A 20,812-nucleotide genomic window follows, 5' to 3' on the forward strand; every position below is an offset into this window, starting at 1 on the left:
GTTGTAAAAGGACAAATATTGTATGAGACCACTATTATAAAAACTCAAATAGTTTAAACTCAGAAAATATTCTTTGATGACTACAAGGGTGGGGAGGGAGGGAGGGAGAGGAGTATTCACTAATTAGATAAAATTAGATAGTAGACAAGAACTATTTTAGGTGAAGGGAAGGACAACACACAATACAGGAGAGGTCAGCACAACTGGACTAAACTGAAAGCAGTTTCTTGAATAAACTGAGCGCTCCAAAAGCCAGAGTAGCAGGGGCAAGGGGTCTGGGGACCATGGTTTCGGGGACATGTAGGTCAATTGTCATAATAAAATCGATTAAGAAAACATTCTGCATCCCACTTTGGTGAGTGGCATCCAGGGTCTTAAACGCTAGCAAGCAGCCATCTAAGATGTGTCAATTGGTCTTAACCACATGGAGCAAAGGAGAATGAAGAACACCAAAGACACAAGGTAATTATGAGCCCAAGAGACAGAAAGGGCCACATAAACCAGACACTACATCAACCTGAGACCAGTAGAACTGAATGGTGCCTGCCTACAACTGATGACTGCCCTGATAGGAAACACAACAGAAAATCCCTGATGGAGCAGGAGAGCGGTGGGATACAGACCTCAAATTCTCATAAAAAGACCAGACTTAATGGTCTGACTCAGACTAGAAAGACCCTGGAGGCCACGGGGTCCAGACCTTTTGTTAGCCCAAGACAGGAACCATTCCCAAAGCCAACTCTTCAGACAGGCATTGGACTGGACTATAAGATAGGAAATGATACTGGTGAGGAGCAAGCTGCTTGGCTGAAGTAGACGCATGAGACTATGCGGGCAGCTCCTGTCTGAAGGGGAGATAAGAAGGCAGAGGGGGACAGAAGCTGGCTGAGTGGGCACAGGGAATACAGAGTGGAGAGAAGGAGTATGCTGTCTCTTTAGGGGGAGAGCAACTGGGAGTACATAGTAAGGTGTATGTAAATTTTTGTAAGAGAGGCTGACTTGATTTGTAAACTTTCACTTAAAGCACAATAAAAAAAATACATTGCATTAAAAAAAATTCAGGAGTAAACATCTAATTGTCATCTATAAAGTAAAATTAGTAGTGTTGTCCAGCCTTTTTATACCTCCTAGAATACTTTGGACATGTTGTCAGGAGGGATCAGTCCCTGGAGAAGGACATCATGCTTGGCAAGATACAGGCAGTGGAAGAGAGGAAGACCCTCCACAAGATGGATTGACACAGTGGCTGCAACAACGAGCTCAGGGATAACAACAGTTGTAAGGATGGCACAGGGTTGGGCAGTGTTTCGTTCCGTTGTGCATAGGGTCCCTATGAGTCGGAACCGACTCGACAGCACTTAACAACAACAACAAGAATATTGTGAATATTTGTTTGAATCAAGATCTATAAAATACAGCTAACTCTTTAGGGAAAAGGTATGTGTGTGTACTCAGAAAATACTTGTGAAAATTATACATATATATGTGTGTGCATGTGTTTGTGTGTATATATATATATATAAAATAACACATATTTATTGTTAGTTTCCATCAAGTTGCTTCTGACTTACGGTGACCCCATGTGTGCAGAGTAAAACTGCTCCATAGGACTTTCAATGCTGTGACCTTTTGGAAGCCACCTCTGGGTGGGTTCATACCACCAACCTTTCAGCTATTTGTTGAGCACTTACATAAACGTGTGTATGTATGTGTGTGTGTGTGTGTGTGTGTGTGTGTATATATATGTATATAAAAGATTGAACGTTACCGAGCAAAGAAGCAGTGACCTTTATTTTGTCATGTACTTGTAGAAACTGTGTTGTTGCTAGGTGCAGTTGAATTGGTTCCTATTCGTAGTGACCCTATGTACAACAGAACAAAACATGCCTGGTCCTACGACATGCTCACAGTTGTTGCTTTGTTTGAGCCCATTGTTGCAGTCACTGAGTCAGTCCATCTAGTCAAGGCTCCTCCTTTTTTTCACTGACCCTCTACTTTACCAAGCATGATGTCCTTCTCCAGGGACTGGTCCCTCCTGGTAACATGTCCAAAGTGTGACAGAGTCTCACCATCCTCACTTCTAAGAAGCATTCTGGCTATACTTATTCCAAAAGAAGTTTGTTCCTTCTTCTGGCAATCCAAGATATATTCAGTATTTTTCACCAGCACTGTCACTCAAAGGCATCAATTCTTTTTCGGTCTTACTTGTGCATTGTCCAGCTTTCACATGCATATGAGGCGATTGAAAATACCATGGCTTGGGTCAGGTGCATCTTAGTTCTTAGTGTCATCTTTGCTTTTTAACACTTTAAAGAGGCCTTTGGCAGCACATTTGCCCAGTGTGATACATTGTTTGGTTTCTTGATTGCTAGTTCAATGGGCATTGATTGTAGATCCAAATAAAATGAAATGTTTGTCAACTTCAGTGTTTTCTCCATTTATCATGATGTTGCTTATTGATACATTTGTGAGGATTTTTGTTTTCTTTGTGTTGATGGAAACCCTGGTGGCATAGTGGTTAAAAGCTGCAGCTGCTAACCAAAAGGTCAACAGTTCAGATCTACCATGCGCACCTTGGAAACTCTGTGGAGCAGTTCTACTCTGTCCTATAGGGTTGCTGTGAGCTGGAATTGACTCAGTGGCAGTGGGTTTTGTTTTGTTTTTTTGTGTGTGTTGAGGTGTAGTCCATACTAAAGACTTTGATCTTCATCAGTAAGTGCTTCAAGCCCTCTTCACTTTAAGCAAGCAAGGTTGTGTCATCTCTATATCCCAGGTTGTTAATGAGTCTCCCTCCAATCCTGATGCCCCATTCTTCTTCATATGGTCCAGCTTCTTGGATTATTTGCTCAGCATACAGATTGAGTAAGAATGGTGAAAGGATACAACCCTGATGCACACCTTTCCTGATAGTAAACCTATTGTTTTGTTTGAACGACTGCCTCTTGGTCTACGTACAGATTCCTCATGAGCACAATTAAATGTTCTGGAATTCCCATTGTTCACAATGTTCTCCATAATTTGTTATGATCCACACAGTCGAATGCCTTTAGGTAGTCAATAAAACACAGGCAAACACCTTTTTGGTATTTTCTGCTTTCAGCCAAGATCCATCTGACATCAGCAGTGATATCCCTCATTCCATGTCCTCTTCTGAATCTGGCTTGAATTTCTTGCAGTTCCCTGTCAACGTATTGCCACAACCATTTTTGAATTATCTTCAGCATAGTTTTACTTTTGTGTGATATTAATGATATTGTATGATAATTTCCACATTCCTTTGGATCACCTCTCTTGGGAATAGGCATATAGATTTCTTCCAGTTGGTTGACCAGATAGCTGTCTTCCAAATTTCTTGGCATAGGTGATGCAAGTGAGCACTTCCAGTGTTGCATCCATTTCTTGAAACATCTCAATTGGTATTCCTTCAATTCCTGGAGCCTTGTTTTTTGCAATACCTTCAGTGCAGCTTGGACTTCTTCCTTCAGTACCATTGGTTCTTGATCATATGCTGCCTCCTTAAATGGCTGAACATGGAACAATTCTTTTCAGTACAGTGACACTGTGTATTCCTTCCGTCTTCTTTTGTTGCTTCCTGCGTCAGTTTTGCCCATAGAATCCTTCAAAATTGCAACCAGAAGGCAGAATTTTTTTTCAGTTCTTTTAGCTTGAGAAATGCCAAGTAAGTTCTCCCCTTTTGGTTTTCTATCTCCAGGTCTCTGCACATTTCATTATAATTCATTCTTCTCGAGTCACAATTTGAAATGTTCTGTTAAGCTCTTTTACTTCATCATTTCTTCCGTTTGCTTTTGCTACTGAACATTGAACAGCAAGTTTCAGAGCGTCTTCTGACATCCATTTTGGTCTTTTCTTTCTCTTCTGTCTTTTTAGTAATCCTTTGGTTTCTCTATATATGGTGTTCTTGATGTCATTCCACAACTCATCTGGTCTTCAGTCATTAGTGTTCAGTGCATCAAATCTGTTCTTGAGATGGTTTCTAGATTCAGGTGGGATATACTCAAGGTTGTACTTTGGCTCTTGTGGACTTGTTTTAATTTTCTTCGCCTTCAGCTTAAACTTGCATATGAGCAATTGATGGTCTGTTCCACAGTTGGCCCCTGGCCTTATTATGTTTGATGATATCAAGCTTCTCCATCATTTCTTTCCACAAATGTAGTTGACTTGATTTCTATATATTCCATCTGGCAAGGTCCACATGTTTAGTCACCATTTTTGTTGTTGGAAAAAGGTATTTCCAGTGAGCAGGTCGTTGGTCTTGCAAAATTCTATCACGTGATTTTCCTCATAATTGCTATCACCAAGGCCTTATTTTCCAACTACCAATCCTTCTTTGTTTCCAACTTCTACATTCCTGTCTGCAGTAATTATCACTGCCTCTTGATTGCATGTTTGATCCTTTTCAGACTGCAGACGTTGGTAGAAATCTTCAATTTCTTCAACTTTGGCATTAGTGGTTGGAATGTAAATTTGAATAATAGTCATACTAACTGTTCTTCCTTGTAGGAATATGGATTTTATCTTATTACTGAGAGCATTGTATTTCAGGATAGATTTTAAAATGTTCTTAATGAATTCAACACCATTCCTCTTCAGTTTGTCATTCCTTGTGTAGTAGACCATATGATTGTCTGATTCTAAATGGCCAATGTCAGCTCACTAATGCCTAAGATCAATCTTTCTAGTCCCTTGGAACTCTTGAGTACCATCTGATTCACCAGGGCAGGATTCTGTTAAATTAATATCACCTAATAATCAGTGTACCTCTCAAGAGAGCTCAAGAGAGGCTCTCTCATTCTTAATCAGGAATAGCGTGGAGTATCAGAGAAAATGTTTGAGTTGCAGTTAATGCGGTATCTGACCGTATTAGTTAGAGTAAAAGCTTCAGCTGCTATAACAGAAACAATAATATGACTTTAAAATGAAGTTTTTTTCTCATTTAACAGTCCAGGGTGGGTCTTCCATATGAATGGGGGAGGGGTGGTTCAAAACAGACAGGCAATCTTTAACCTAGCTTCTGATTATCACCATCCCGCCCACAGGAAAAGGTGTTTGAGAGGTGTATGTGCTCTGCCAGCAAACAGCACACACTCCTTCTGCTGACATTCCATTGGCAAGAATTCAGTCACATGGCCGCTTCACAGTGCAAAGGAGGCTGGGGAGTGTAGTGTAGCCAGGCAGCCATATACCTAGCTATTATTCTAACCCAGTGGAAGAAGGGGAGAGTGGATTTTCGTAGACAGCTAGCAGTCTTTGCCATAGTTAGTTCCTTTGGCCACCAGGTATCTGTGAAAGACCTATTACCTACACGTAGAACACACTCACTTTGTCTCCACGGAGACAAACACCAAAGCCCCATCCAGTAAATGTACCACCTCAAAGTGGTAATGCACAGTCCTTTCTATCAGGTGCAGATGTGGTTCCTAATGGTCTGGCAACTAGTGAACTGAAAGACAAACACTCTCCCCTTCTACATGCTTATGCACACTAAATATGCAGTGGTGGAACCAAACACCAAACCCGTTGCTGTGGAGCCTATTCCAACTCATGGTGATCCCATGTGTTAGAGGGTAGAACTGAGCTCCATAGGGTTTTCTTGGCTGTGATCTTTATGGGAGCAGACTTCCAGGCCTTTCTGCCACGGTGCTGCTGGGTGGGTTTGAACTGCGAACCTTTTCGTTAGTAGTCATGCACAAACCCCTCGCACCACCCAGGAACCTTCAGTGGTGGAACACAGTAGAAAAATCGTAATTAAAACTTCCATTTGAAAAAGGGGAGAAAGAAATGCCCACAGCAGCCACTGGTTTGTAGCAATGGGGCAGGCAATGGGAAGGCCCCTGCCCTGGCAGAGGAGGTAATTCCCTGGTGAGATCCTGGTTCTGCTCTTGAGGAGGAACCCCGCTGGCTTTGCCCTTGGGGGAGGGAGATCTTTCTCCCTGAACAAATCTGAAATAGGTGTTGGGGGCATGCCCTCCTTGGTGACTGTATAGCCTTGCAGCCCACTGCCTGCTGGTGCAAATTTGAAGGTCTGAGGGTGCAGCCATCACCAGGTTTTACTGGGTTGGCTGTGGCCCCTTTGGTAATGCAGTTCCCTCAGAAACTTAGGTAGCTTCTCGTCTCTGAACTTTCCACCAGTTCACACATCAGTATTCACAACTTAAGACAAGGATCTTCAGCCTGCCTTACTTATTTGCTTCCTTGCCCTTCGTGTTTCTCTGTCTTATTTTAGTGGCTGCTGTATTGAGGCCTCTGAAACAACAGACTTGAGAGGGAAGACAACACTCTTATTCTTATCTCTAATTTCTTGCTATTGCAAGTACAAAGGCCGTTGGCTTTCCAACCCTGGAAGACCCCAGATTTCTAAACCATCCATCTTCCTTTGCATTTCTGTTTTCAAGTCAGTCAGTTCTGCTCTGGGCTAGTCTCTTTCTTATAATGCTTTGGGAAAAGCTATAAGGAGCAGCTGATGCATATTAACATACAGGTTCTTTTCAATGAATGTGGTCTGCCTTCTGAGTGATGTCAGGCAATAGCTTTATTTAAAGTTTAGCCACAGCATGGCACAGGCCTCCAGCCTGCTCTACCTGTTTTCTGGCTGGCTGCTGTCCAGTCGTTAAACTAGTGCCCTGAGTTTTAGGTTTTTTTAAGTCTTGTTTTTTGTTTTTCCTTTTTATTATTGAAGTACAAAAAAGCAGAAACAATAGTATAATGAACACCCATTGCCAAATTTAATAATTAGCATCTTGCCATATTTACTTCATATTTTTTGATAGTGTTTTGATGCAAATTTTAGACATCATGCCAATTGATCCCTTAATACTTCAGTATACATCTCTAGAAAAGAGGGACCTTTTCCTGTGTAATAAAGTACATTATCATATGAACCTTCCAGTTACATTTCATTGGTAAAGAAAGGGCCACGCTTACTTGCAAGGAAAGTTACAAGCATAGTGTAGCTGAGCAGCCATTTTGCCCAGTTCTAGTGGAAGAAGGGAGAATGGAGTTTGGTACTATGCAAACCTGCAGTAATAAAGACTTTTAATTGTTTCACATTACCAGGAGTTTGGAAGTCAGTTAGTTTTGGGGGTTTGGTGCAGTGGCTCAATGATGTTATCAAGGACTCAATTTTTTCCATTTTCTGCTCTATTTTGGGTCCTGTTATTTGTTGTTGCATAGCTACATGATGGCTGCCCTAACACTAGGCATCATGTTCTTGCTGCAGCATCCCAAATGGGAAAGAAGAATGAGTGGAAAAGGGATGGGCTTCCCATTATCATGAAAGCAATCCCTTCCCACCTGCTACTCAGTAGACTACTCGGTTTATATCTGTCTGATTAGGGGAAGTCATTGGCTAAATGCAAGGGAGTCTGGAAAGATACTCTTCAAAGGAAAGCAAGAGAGCATTGATTGGTTTAGATCAATCATGAATTATATTCTTGGAGTGAATACATTGCTGTCCTGAATAAAATTCGAGTTCTATTAACCTGTTGCCATCTAGTAAATTCCAACTCATAGCGACCGTATGGGACAGGGTAGAACTGCCCATAGGATTTCAAAGTCTGTAATCTTTATGGAAGCAGATTGTCACATCTTTCTTCTCCAGAGCAGCTGGTGGGTTCAAATGCCAACCTTTTGGTTAGCAGCCAAGCGCTTAACCACTACGCCACCAGGGCTTATGTAGAGTTCTGTTAGTTAAGCAAAAGGGGAGAAGTAACTGTTAGGTTGGCAATTATATCTGCTACATGTGGGCAATATTTTTGTTTATTATTAAAAATATAAATGGACTCTGAGAAGGGTCTTGGCATAGAAACTCTAAGAAGATATTGTTGAACTGAAATACTAGGAGAGAGGAATTCTTTCTGGGATTATTCTGTGAATGGTTTGAAAACAGTGTCTCCCATCTATTGCTGAGAAGGATAACCCTTTGGGCCACTAACATAAAAGGATCCCTAACCCTGGTGGTCTGGTGGCAGTTCCTTAGAAACCCTATGGGGCAGTTCTACTCTGTCCTATAGGATTGCTATGAGTCAGAATTGACTCAACGTCAATGAGTTATGGGTATAGTCATCTGTCAGTTGAATGAAGGTGATTATTTTCAGAAATCAGGAGAGCACTGGAAAAAAAACCAGTCATCATTGGCTCTAGTTAGAAATCATATACTTTTTTTTTTTTTTTAATATACTATCAGTTGACTTTGTCGACTCAACGGCAGTGGGTTGGGTTATCAGTTGACTTTTTTTATAATTTTTATTCTGCTTTAAGTGAAAGTTTACAAACAAGTCAGTCTCTCACACAAAAACTTATACACACCTTGCTACATACTCCCAATTACTCTCCCCCTAATGAGACAACCTGCTCTCTCCCTCCACTCTCTCTTTTCATGTCCTTTTCACCAGCTTCTAACCCCTTCCACCCTCTCATCTCCCCTCCAGGCAGGAGATGCTGACATAGTCTCAGGTGTCCACCTGATCCAAGAAGCTCACTCCTCACCAGCATCCCTCCCCAACCCGTTGTCCAGTCCAGTCCATGTCTGAAGAGTTGGCTTTGGGAATGGTTCCTGTCCTGGGACAACAGAAGGTCTGGGGGCCATGACCACCGGGGTCCTTCCAGTCTCAGTCAGACCATTAAGTCTGGTCTTATGAGAATTTGTAGTCTGCATCCCACTGCTCTCCTGCTCCCTCAGGGGTTCTCTATTGTGTTCCCTGTCAGGGCAGTCATCGGTTGTAGCCGCGTACCATCTAGTTCTTCTGGTCTCAGGATAATGTAGTCGCTGGTTCACGTGGTTCTTTTTGTCTCTTGGGCTCGTAATTACCTTGTGTCCTTGGTGTTCTTCATTCTCCTTTGATCCAGGTGGGTTGAGACCGATTGATACATCTTAGATGGCTGCTTGCTTGCGTTTAAGACCCCAGACACCACTCTTCAAAGTGGGATGCAGAATGTTTTCTTAATAGATTTTATTATGCCAATTGACTTAGATGTCCCCGAAACCATGGTCCCCAAACCCCTGCCCTTGCTACACTGGCCTTCGAAGCATTCAGTTTATTCAGGAAACTTCTTTGCTTTTGGTTTAGTCCAGTTGTGCTGACTTCCCCTGTATTGTGTGTTGTCTTTTCCTTCACCTAAAGTAGTTCTTATCTACTATCTAATTAGTGAATACCCCCTCCTGCCCTCCCTTCCCCCTCTCATAACCACAGAAGAATGTTTTCTTCTCAGTTTAAACTGTTTCTCAAGTTCTTATAATAGTGGTCTTATACAATATTTGTCCTTTTGCAACTGACTAATTTCACTCAGCATAATGCCTTCCAGATTCCTCCATGTTATGAAATGTTTCACAGGTTCATCGCTGTTCTTAATTGTTGCGTAGTATTCCATTGTGTGAATATACCATAATTTATTCATCCATTCATCCGTTGATGGGCACCTTGGTTGCTTCCATGTTTTTGCTATTGTAAACAATGCTGCCATAAACATGGGTGTGCATATATCTGTTCGTGTAAAGACTCTTATTTCTCTAGGATATATTCCAAGGAGTGGGATTGCTGGATCATATGGTAGTTCTATTTCTAGCTTTTTAAGGAAGCACCAAATCGATTTCCAAAGTGGTTGTACCATTTGACATTCCCACCAGCAGTGTATAAGTGTTCCAATCTCTCCACAGCCTCTCCAGCATTTATTATTTTGTGTTTTTTGGATCAATGCCATCCTTGTTGGAGTGAGATGAAATCTCATTGTAGTTTTGATCTGCATTTCTCTTATGGCTAATGATCGTGAACATTTCCTCACGTATCTGTTAACTACCTGAATGTCTTCTTTAGTGAAGTGTCTATTCATATCTTTTCCTGTTTTTTAATTGGGTTATTTGTCTTTTTGTAGTTGAGTTTTTGCAGTATCATGTAGATTTTAGAGATCAGGCGCTGATTAGAAATGTCATAGCTAAAAACTTTTTCCCAGTCTATAGGTAGTCTTTTTACTCTTTTGGTGAAGTCTTTGAATGAGCATAAGTGTTTGATTTTTAGGAGCTCCCAGTTATCTAGTTTTTCTTCTACGTTCTTTATAATGTTTTTTATACTGTTTATGCCGTGTAGTAGGGCTCCTAACATTGTCCCTATTTTTTCTTCCATGATCTTTATCGTTTTAGATCTTATATTTAGGTCTTTGATCCATTTTGAGTTAGTTTTTGTGCATGGAGTGAGGTATGGGTCTTGTTTCATTTTTTTGCAGATGGATATCCAGTTATGCCAGCACCATTTGTTAAAAAGACTGTCTTTTCCCACATTTAACTGTTTTGGGGCCTTTGTCAAATATCAGCTGCTCATATGTGGATGGATTTATGTCTGGATTTTCGATTCTGTTCCATTGGTCTATGTTTCTGTTGTTGTACCAGTACCGAGCTGTTTTGACTACTGTGGTGGTATAGCAGGTTCTAAAATCAGATAAAGTAAGGCCTCCCACTTTGTTCTTCTTTTTCAGTAATGCCTTATTTATCCGGGGCCTCTTTCTCTTCTACATGAAGTTGGTGATTTGTTTTTCCATCTCATTAAAGAATGTCGTTGGGATTTAGATTGGAATTGCATTAAATGTATAGATTGCTTTTGGTAGAATAGACATTTTTACAATGTTAAGTCTTTCTATCCATGAGCAAGGTATGTTTTTCCACTTATGTAAGTCTCTTTTGGTTTCTTGCAGAAGTGTCTTGTAGTTTTCTTTGTATAAGTCTTTTACATCTCTGGTAAGATTTATTCCTAAGTATTTTATCTTCTTTGGGGCTACCGTAAATGGCATTGATTTGGTGATTTGCTCTCTGATGTTCTTTTTGTTGGTGTAGAGGAATCCAACTGATTTTTGTATGTTTATCTTGTATCCCGAAACTCTGCTGAACTCTTCTGTTAGTTTCAGTAGTTTTCTTGAGGATTGCTTAGGGTTTTCTGTGTATAAGATCATGTCATCTGCAAATAGAGATACTTTTACTTCTTCCTTGGCAATCTGGATGCCCTTTATTTCTTTATCTAGCCTAATTGCTCTGGCTAGGACCTCCAACACAGTGTTGAATAAGAGTGGTGATAAAGGGCATCCTTGTCTGGCTCCTGATCTCAGTGGGAATGCTTTCAAGCTTTCTCCATTTAGGGTGATGTTGGCTGTTGGCTTTGTATAAATGCCCTTTATTATGTTGAGGAATCTTCGTTCTATTCCTATTTTGCTGAGAATTTTTGTCATGAATGGGTGTTGAACTTTGTCAAATGCCTTTTCTGCATCAATTGATAAAATCATGTGATTCTTATCTTTTATTTCTGTGGTGGATTACATTAATTGTTTTTCTAATGTTGAACCATCCCTGCATACCTGGTATGAATCCCACTTGGTCATGGTGAGTTATTTTTTTGATATGTTATTGAATTCTATTGGCTAGAATTTTGTTGAGGATTTTTGCATCTATGTTCATGAGGGATATAGGTCTGTAATTTTCTTTTCTTGTTGTGTCTTTACCTGGTTTTGGTATCAGGGATATGGTGGCTTCATAGAATGAGTTTGGTAGTATTCCATCCTTTTCTATGCTCTGAAATACCTTTAGTATTAGTGGTGTTAACTCTTTGAAAGTTTTGTAGAACTCTGCAGTGAAGCCGTCAGGACCTGGGCTTTTTTTTTTGTTGGGAGTTTTTTGATTACCTTTTCAATCTCTTCTTTTGTTATGGGTCTGTTTAGTTGTTCTACCTCTGTTTATGTTAGTTCAGGTAGGTAGTGTGTTTCTAGGAATTCATCCCTTTCTTCTAGGTTTTCAAATTTGTAAGAGTACAATTTTTCCTAGTAATCTGATATGATTCTTTTGATTTCAGTTGGGTCTATTGTAAAATCACCCCTCTCATTTCTTATTCGGGTTATTTGCTTCCTCTCCTGTTTTTCTTTTGTCAGTTTGGCCAGTGGTTTATGAATTTCATTGATTTTTTTCAAAAAACCAGCTTTTGGTCTTGTTAATTCTTTCAATTGTTTTTCTGTTTTCTATTTCATTTAGTTCAGCTCTAATTTTTATTATTTGTTTTCTTCTGGTGCCTGTGGGTTTCTTTTGTTGCTCACTTTCTATTTGTTTATGTTGTCGGGATAATTCTTTGATTTTGGCCCTTTCTTCTTTTTGTATGTGTGCATTTATTGATATAAATTGGCCTCTGAGCACCACTTTTGCTGTGTCCCAAAGGTTCTGATAGGAAGTGTTTTCATTCTCATTGGATTCTATGAATTTCTTTATTCCATCCAGAAATCATATTCTTTTGGAGACAGTAATAGTTTACAGAAACATTTTACTAATTAATGTATTGTTTCTTGCCAGTGTTCACGGAGAATATTTTGGGGGGAAATTGACCCCAGAGATTGAATAATATTGTTTATATCCATCTGATTCCTACTGCTCTCGAGTGAATTCTGACTCATAATAACCACATAGGACAGAGTAGAACTGCTCCATAGGGTTTCCAACACTGTAAATCTTTATGGAATCAGACTGCCACACCTCTCTCCTGCAGAGTGGCTGTTGGGTTCAAACTGCCAACCTTTTGGTTAGCAGTCAAGTGCTTAACCACTGCACCACTAGAGCTCCTTTCTGTCTGTTTAGGGGGAGTCATATATTTTAAAGGCGACACCAGCTCACCCAGAGTATCTTGCATTCCCAAACTTAGGATTCAGTGAAAACAAAATTTTTACTGTCAGTATGATGAGTGTGACGTATTTGTGGTTTTAGTGTATGTCTTCCCATACTGATTTATATCAGAGCCTGTAAACATTTTAGGAAACAAAACAAAACAAATAGTCCTTGTCATTACCACTTATAATTGCAAATTAATTACAACATAATATAAGCCTTTCACATTTGCCTGTGACATACATGGAAAATTACAAGATTCTGAGAAGGTTAAAAAAAATCAGGATGCTCTTGTTTCATAGACACCATGACAGTCCTGGCCATTAGTGAGTGACTCGTTAATCTTTCCTGCTCTGTTCCAGCTGGCCCTGAGAGCAAAATGAAAAATTACTGTGGCAGGGAGCTCATTTCCTGATAAATTACAAAATGAAAAGAACTGGACTCTGAACAGCACTTGCAATGGAGTACAGTTAACATTTATTGAAGGCTTGCTGTGTGCTAGAACTGTTCCGAGTTATTTAAATGTATTTTCAATCCTCATAAAAACACTGTGAGGTAGGTGTCATAATTATCTCCACTTTACTGATGAAGAAACTGAGGCACAGAGGGGACTGATTTAAGGTCACACAACTAGTAAATGGCAGAGCTGATTTTGAAGTCTATAGTGGCTATAGAGTCCACTGCCCCAGGTAGTACAAAATCCTACCAGCTCATAACAAACAAATCCTTTCCTACCCCAGAAATCATTATCTAACTTTTGTGTCACTTCACAGTCATTTTTATTAGTGGTTTCTCACTCATAAGTTTTGAAAAACTGTAAATGATGAAATGATCTAATGGGCTCTACCTTTCCATTTGTAGACTGGAGTTTTACCATTGCCTGATTGAATAGAAAGTTTGTCTTCCAGGATCATCACTGCTAACAGTACGCTATATTCTTTGACTTCAGTACCTCTTACTCTAAGTAAGAACCCCTTTTAGAACCAAAGTAATTGGAGTCTTAAGTGCCAAGCTAACATGGACTTTATACTTTGTTTCCTTCCACGAGGTCCTAAATTATCAAATGGCCAGGTATTCTTTTGAGCATCTGTAGCTAAAAGTCATCCAGAAGAACAATAATGTCAACAGCTGGAGCCCCTGCAAACCTTTTGATACAGTTTATTTCTTTCTAAAGAAATATGAGAGCTTCAGAGATGGCAGATCACAAAGGGAACAGGTAGGAGATGCAGATTTTCACCATCTGACTGAAAGTGTTGAGGAGTACACAAAGGCACAGACTAGGTCAAAGAGCACAAAGATAACTCACACTCTGGGAATGATATTGTTGGAAGAAAAGAACACATGCTAGAAATGTACAGAGAGTTGGCAGTATTGGCTCTCTAGGAAAATTGGACCATCTGGATAACAGCTTTGTTGCCATTTGGAGGAAAGGCTTCCAAACCAGATCTAAATGCCAGAACACTTTCAAGAAGGTTTATGAAATTCTGGCTCTGTTCCTCCTTTTGTCAGAAATACATTAGGTGACATTGTTTCAGATATAGCTTACCAACTGGGTTGTGGTTGTTGTTGTTAGATGCCTTCGAGTCAGTTCAACTCATAGCAACCCTGTGTACAACAGAACAGAACACTGCCCCATCATGTGCCATCCTCACAATCACAAGTCATTGCTATGTTTGAGCCCATCGTTGCAGCCACTGTGTTAGTCCATCTCGTTGAGGGTCTTCCTCTTTTTTGCTGACCCACAACTTTCCCACGCATGATGTCCTTCCCCCCGGAACCAGTCCCTCCTGATAATATGTCCAAAGTACTTGAGACAAAATCTCACCATTCTCCCTTAAAAGGAGCATTCTGGCTGTACTTCTTCTAAGACAGATTTGTTCGTTCTTCCGGCAATTGGGACATGCAAACAATTATCCTGAGTTTTTTACAGTGAGATATTTTTTAAAGATTAATATCAGTGGATTAAGTATCATACTAAATAAAAAAGTGTAATTCAGATTGCAAAAATAAAACTATATTGGGAGTGCGAAGTATTTCTTTCTTCTCCTCCTCTTTCCTTAAAGAGGCAAGAAAACTCTCCTAGCTTGTAGGTGCCTTGTTGATTTAGCTCAGGGAAACTCTCTCATTCCAAAGAGTAGAACTTGTCCTTGCTGGAAAATGTAAATAAACTTTGGGTGACACTTGCCAGTGCTACTAGAAGCAATGAACTGGTCTATTTTAATGGTGTCTAGAAGGATGAAAGGAAGAAAACCACCTCTCAGTTTTAACTTTTAATTTTAGACAATATGGAGGCAAAGTGAAGAGAGTTCATTAAATAGATCTATTCATTTATTTGCAGAGGTACTTCTGGTCAAGTATCTGAACTTGTCAAGCGAGAGCTGCTGAGAGAGAATCCTGTGAAACCAAACCAAATCAAACCTTCATCTGGCACTTCCAGGAATCGTCCTCCAGCACAGAGAGCAGAGAGCAGAGAGCACGTCAGTGATGTTTCTCTACTTCAGGCTTTTTGGTTATGTTATAAGCTGAGAATGGGCTAATAAAAGACAGATAGATCCTTTGGGGCAAGAAAAGAGAAGTTATACTAACCGAGTCCCTATGCTGGTTAACACTGTTCCATAAGGGAGGGAGAAAGAAGTAAAGGATCAAGATGTGTCAGGTGGGATTTTGGTGGGTTAACAAAACCAGAAGCTGGTCCTGAAACAGTTTTTTACTTTGATTTTTAAGTCTCCATGGTAACTCAAAGGTGGCTAGGGAGTGGAGTAGGAAAAGGATCTTCCCCCATCTGCACTAACACATACACACACACACACACACACCTCAGTGTTCTCTTGTTCTTAAACTCATACTTGTAGTTGCCAAAAGCACCTTCCATGGTAGGGTATATTATGGCTAAAATGTATGTCCTTTATTATAAGAACCTTCATTTATACCTAGTCAGCTTAGATCGTTGCATATTTTCTGATCCTTGTCAAAGTGACTTATAAACTATCCAGGTTCTAACCAAATTTGGTAAAATGATACAGACCTATGGTCTAAAAAGATATGACCAGATCATAGATTTAAATGTAAACTGCAAAACTATAATCTTTTAGAAAAAAAATACAGGAGAAAATCTTCAAGATCTAGTGTTAGGCAAAGAGTTCTTACAATTGGCACCAAAAGTACGATCCATAAAAACAAAATTTGATAAACTGGATCTCATCAAAATTAAAAACTTATTCGTCAAAAGACCCTGTTAAGAGAATGAAGAGAAGCTCTACAGACTGGGAGAAAATATTTACCTACCACATATCCAACAAAGAATTAGTATCTGGAATATATGAACTCTTAAACCTTTTTTTCTTTTAACTCTCATCAATAAAAATATATAAAATCCATTTAGAAATGAGCCAAAGACATGGACATTTCACTGAAGAGGATATTTGGATAGCAAATAGCATATGAAAAGATATTCAGTATCACTAGCCATCAGGGAAATGCAAATTAAAACCACAATGAGATATCACTACATACCTAATGAGAATGGCTAAAATAAAAAATAGGGATAAAAAATACCAAATGCTGTGAAAGATGTGAAGAGACTGGTAAACGGTACAGCCACTTTGGGAAATGTTTTGGCGGTTTCTTTTCTTTTTTTTTTGTTATTGTACTTTAGATGAAGGTTTATGAAACAAACTAGCTTCTCATTAAACAATTAGTACACATACTGTTCTGTGACATTGGTTACCAACCCAGCGACAGGTCAGCATTCTCCCTTCTCAACCTTGGGTTCCCTATTACCAGCTTTCCTGTCCCCTCCTGCCTTCTTGTCCTTGTCCCTGGGCTGGTGTGCCCTTTTAGTCTCATTTTGTTTTATGGGCCTGTCTAATTTTTGGATGAAGGGTGAGCCTCAGGAGTGACTCATTACTGAGTTAAAAGGGTGTTCAGGGGCCATACTGTCAGGATTTCTCCAGTCTCGTCAGGCCAGTAAGTGTGGTCTTTTTTTGTGAGTTACAATTTTGTTCTACATCTTCCTCCAGCTCTGTCTGGGATCCCCTGTTGTGATCCTTGTCAGAGCAGTAGGTGGTGGTAGCCAGGCTCCATCTAGTTGTGCTGGACTCAGTCTGGTGGAGGCTGTGGTAGTTGTGCTCCATTAGTCCTTGGGACTAATCTTTCCCTTGTGCTTTTGGTTTTCTTCATTATCCCTTGCTCCAGTCAGGGTGGGACCAGTGGATACTCCAGTGTGACCAGTGGAGTATCTTACATGGCCACGCACAAGCTTTTAAGACCCCAGAGACTACTAACCAAAGTAGAATGTAGAACATTATCTTTATAAATTATATTATGATTTGGAAGTTTCTTAAAAATATTTTAAAGGTGCAGGTACTTCACGATCTAGCAATTGCAAACTTGGACATTTAGCCCAAAGACATGGAAATTTATCTTTACACAAAAGCCTGTACACAAATGTTCATAGCAGCTTTATTTGTAACAACCCAAAACTAGAAACAACCCAGATGTCCTATAATGGGTAAATGGTTAAACTGTGGCACATTCGTACCACGGAATACTACCCAGCAAAAAAAGGAACAGTCGATGAACATAAACCTTGGCTAAATCTCCAGGGAATGATGCTGAGTGAAAAAAGCCAGTCCCAAAACATTACATACTGTGTGATTCCATTCATATAACATTCTTGAAATGACAAAATTATGGAAGTGGAGAACAGATTAGTGGCTGCCAGGAATTAGGGGTAAAGCAAGGGAGGAGAGGGTGGTGTGGTTATAAAAGATCAACAAGAGAGATCTTTGTGGTGATGGAACTGTCCTGTATCTTAACTCTGGCAGTGGTCACATGAGTCTACGCATGTGATAAAATAAACATACACAGAAAGAAGTGCATGTAATACTGGAGAAATCTGAGGTAAGGTTGAAGGATTGTATCAATGTCAATTTCCTGGTTGCTATGGAAGAGAGTGGGTGAAGGATATATGGGATCTCTGTATTATTTCTTAGAATTGCATGTGAATCTGCAATTAGTTTTTCAGAAAAGGGAAGGGCATAACTGATACATAAAATTCCTGAAGAAAACACCTAGGAAAGTTCATTGGAAGCTAATAATATAACTGTCCATAAACTTGTATGTTATCACCTTTGTTTTTTTATTTGCAAAGGCTTCTCTGAGTTAGAAAGGGAAATTTTTTCTATCATTATGCAAGGTTTGATCTATTATGGTTTTCCTAGAATTTGGACATAAGGTTGCCCTATGAGAGCTAACGTAGTAAAAATAGAACAGTTTAGGAGAGAAGCTATTAGGTATTAGATCCAAGGTGTTGGATACTTTCCAAACAAAGAAAAAGAAGGAGGGAATACTGAAAGATGACCAGAGTAGAGTGTCAAGAAGGTAGACTTTTTAAAAATTATTAATAATTAATATACACAGCCAAACATACACCCATTCAACAATTTCTACATGTACAATTCAGTGATATTGATTACACTCTTCATGTTGTGTTACCATTTTAGTTATCTCTTCCCAGATTATTTCACCACCATTAACTTGGACTCACTGCCCCCTGAACTGCTCATCCATGTACTCGAGCTCCTGTTGTCAGTTTGATCTCATATAGATAATTCTTTCAGAGGGCCCATTACTCAAGGCGAGCATTTTTACTTACTGAGCTAAACTGTTGTTTGGTTTAAAGATGACTTCAGGGCGTAGTTACAGTTCAAGGTTTAAAGATTGTTTTAAGGCAGTAGATTTGGGGGTTCCCACAGTCTTAATGGGTCCAGGAAATCTGGATTCCATAAGAATTTTAAATTGTGTTCACATCCCCTCCCCTTTTGATCAGGATCCAGCCATTGACTCCTTGATCAGAACAGAGAAGATAGGCTTTAATATGTATAAGATTAAGATATTCATTAGTTTTTTTTTGCGGGGGGCAAGGGAGCAGGAAAGCCACCTGAAGGAAGAAACTGTTACTATCAGGAATGATGTCTACATGGACTCTGGAAAAGTGGGAGCCCAAAGTGTCAAGTTGTCTTGAGGGTTGCCCAAAAGAGAGGGCACCTTGTTATCCTAAAACATGTGTTGGTCTGCTTGGCAGTTACAGTTGGCAGAGCTGCTACTTAGAGAACATGTATTATGTGTGAAGTGCTTTACCCGCATCATCATTAGTCCTCAGCATAGCCCTACAAGATAGAAGTCAGCTCCATAATTAAACTAAAGCTTAAGAGATAAAATCACTTGCCAGAGATCACACAACTAGTGAGTGGCAGAGCTGGGTTTTAGTCCTACGCCTTGTCATACTATCTCCATTCCACCACACTGCCTCTCTTTAAAGGAAATTAGTACATAAAACTATTGTAGCTTGATGTCACGGTCTTAGAATTGTTTTATTAACTCTCTAGTTTCCTGCTTCCAAATTTTAATTCCCCTTATAGACGTTCCTAGAAGGGGAGCCAGTGTGAGTATTTGCCCATTTGGCAGTTGAATTTCTTACTATACATTAATAAGTTGGTATTCCGATTTATTCACTGATCTATTGTAAAAAATGGTTAACAAATATGGGTTCCTCTGGGCCTCATAATTCTAGGTACTTTGGAGTATTCTGTTATTGCAAAGCTAAACCAAGATAGTGGATCTGGGTGACTCCCTCCCGCCCACCCAAGATATTACCACACTGTGAGGTCTTAGTCTTTGACATCCTTCTCCCCTTTGAATTCAACAATCTTCATGTAGCGAGATGGAGAAGTTTGACTTAACTACCAGGTCCAGGCCCATAGATTCAGATATTGGCAGAGCTGAGGCTGAGAACTAGGTCTCCTAACTCTGTTTCAGGTGTAACCACCTCTGCCTTGCTTATCCTGTTGGAGCATCGTATTTCAGGGGCAGACTAGAGTAACTGGTTTTACATGCTAAATAACCACCTCTGTTTTCTGTACTCCCTCTACATCTTGGCTATTGATGAAATTATTTTTTTTGTTAGCGTAATTGGTTGCTTTTATTATGTACCCACAGTTTTCTGGACGTAAAGAAATAGACTCTGACTAGCCATATTATGTATGCTTAAAATGTTTATGAGTCTTCCATATTATATAAACTGGATAGCCATGGACCACCAGTTAATAAAATACTATTTATATATTACATAGATTAGTACAAATAAATAGTCATATTCATTAGACCTCACTTCAGTGTTTCGAACACCTGGTATAGTACGTGGCACAAGATGTTGTTGGTAGTTGCTATCATGTCTACTCTGGCTCATGGTAACCTTACATATAACAGGCGAAACATTGCCCACTCCTATGCCGTCTTCACGATTGTTGGTATGTTTTAGCTTGTTTCCATTGTGTTAATCCATCTCATTGGGGGTTTCCCTCATTTTCACTGACCCGCTACTTCCCTGGCACAAGTAGGGTGTCCATAATTGTGAACTGGATCAGATTGGATTAAATTGATTGAAAGTGGCTCTAATGTCTTTCAGCTCCTAAATTTTGTAATTTAACATCCCTGCTCAGATAGATGTTTAGATTAAGGCATAACTGTTCAAAGAAAATTATTAGGCCCACGTATTTTCTAGTCTGAAAGATCTACCCAATCAGGTAGGTCAGTTCTGGGAACTAAGACTTACCTGAAAGGGATTGACTCACCAGCCTAAAATGAGCACCATATACTCTCTCAGATCTCAACTCTTGGAAGGTCCAGAGAGTCTCAGTACGTGAAAGCAGGTGTTATGGAGGTACTCAGAAACATGGTGGTACTGGTTCAAACCCAGTAAATGAACTTCTTGCCATAATGCTAAAACCCAAAATAATGAGCAGTAACATCTCCCTACAGCTGCCGTTTAATCACATTATCCTTCTGTTTATCAGATCGTCAGTGAAAGTCACTAAAAAAAAAAAACCAAACCCACTGCTGTCGAGTCGATTCTGACTCATAGCGACCCTATAGGACAGAGTAGAACTGCCCCATAGAGTTTCCAACGAGCACCTGGTGGATTCAAACTGCTTAACCACTACACCACCAGGGTTTCCGTGAAAGCCACTAGGGTACTAAATTTTCTTGGAACAGGGTGTTTTTTGCCTGAAGGATTATGTTGGCGTGTGTCTGATATGTTGGATTATGTCTGATAGTTTTGGGCAAAGGTAAGTGATGACTAGTTACTTTTTTTTGTTCAATTCCAGT

General features: G+C 39.8%; 1 protein-coding gene across 7 annotated transcripts in view; it reads left to right on the forward strand.

The window, feature by feature from the left end:
• TMEM150C (transmembrane protein 150C) overlaps window positions 1-20,812 on the forward strand; it is a 108,878-nt gene that overhangs the window by 52,399 nt on the left and 35,667 nt on the right. For 3 of the 7 annotated variants that reach the window (XM_049885892.1, XM_049885888.1, XM_049885894.1), the window contains exons 2-3: window positions 13,505-13,568; window positions 14,982-15,120. The exons of 2 other annotated variants lie outside the window; for them this stretch is intronic. The gene's annotated coding sequence lies outside the window, so the exon portion shown is untranslated. The remainder of the gene's footprint in view (window positions 1-13,504; window positions 13,569-14,981; window positions 15,121-20,812) is intronic. 2 more of the 7 variants (XM_049885890.1, XM_049885889.1) reach the window with 1 other exon arrangement.

Source organism: Elephas maximus, chromosome 5, assembly GCF_024166365.1.
Source record: "Elephas maximus indicus isolate mEleMax1 chromosome 5, mEleMax1 primary haplotype, whole genome shotgun sequence".
NCBI lineage: Eukaryota > Metazoa > Chordata > Mammalia > Proboscidea > Elephantidae > Elephas > Elephas maximus.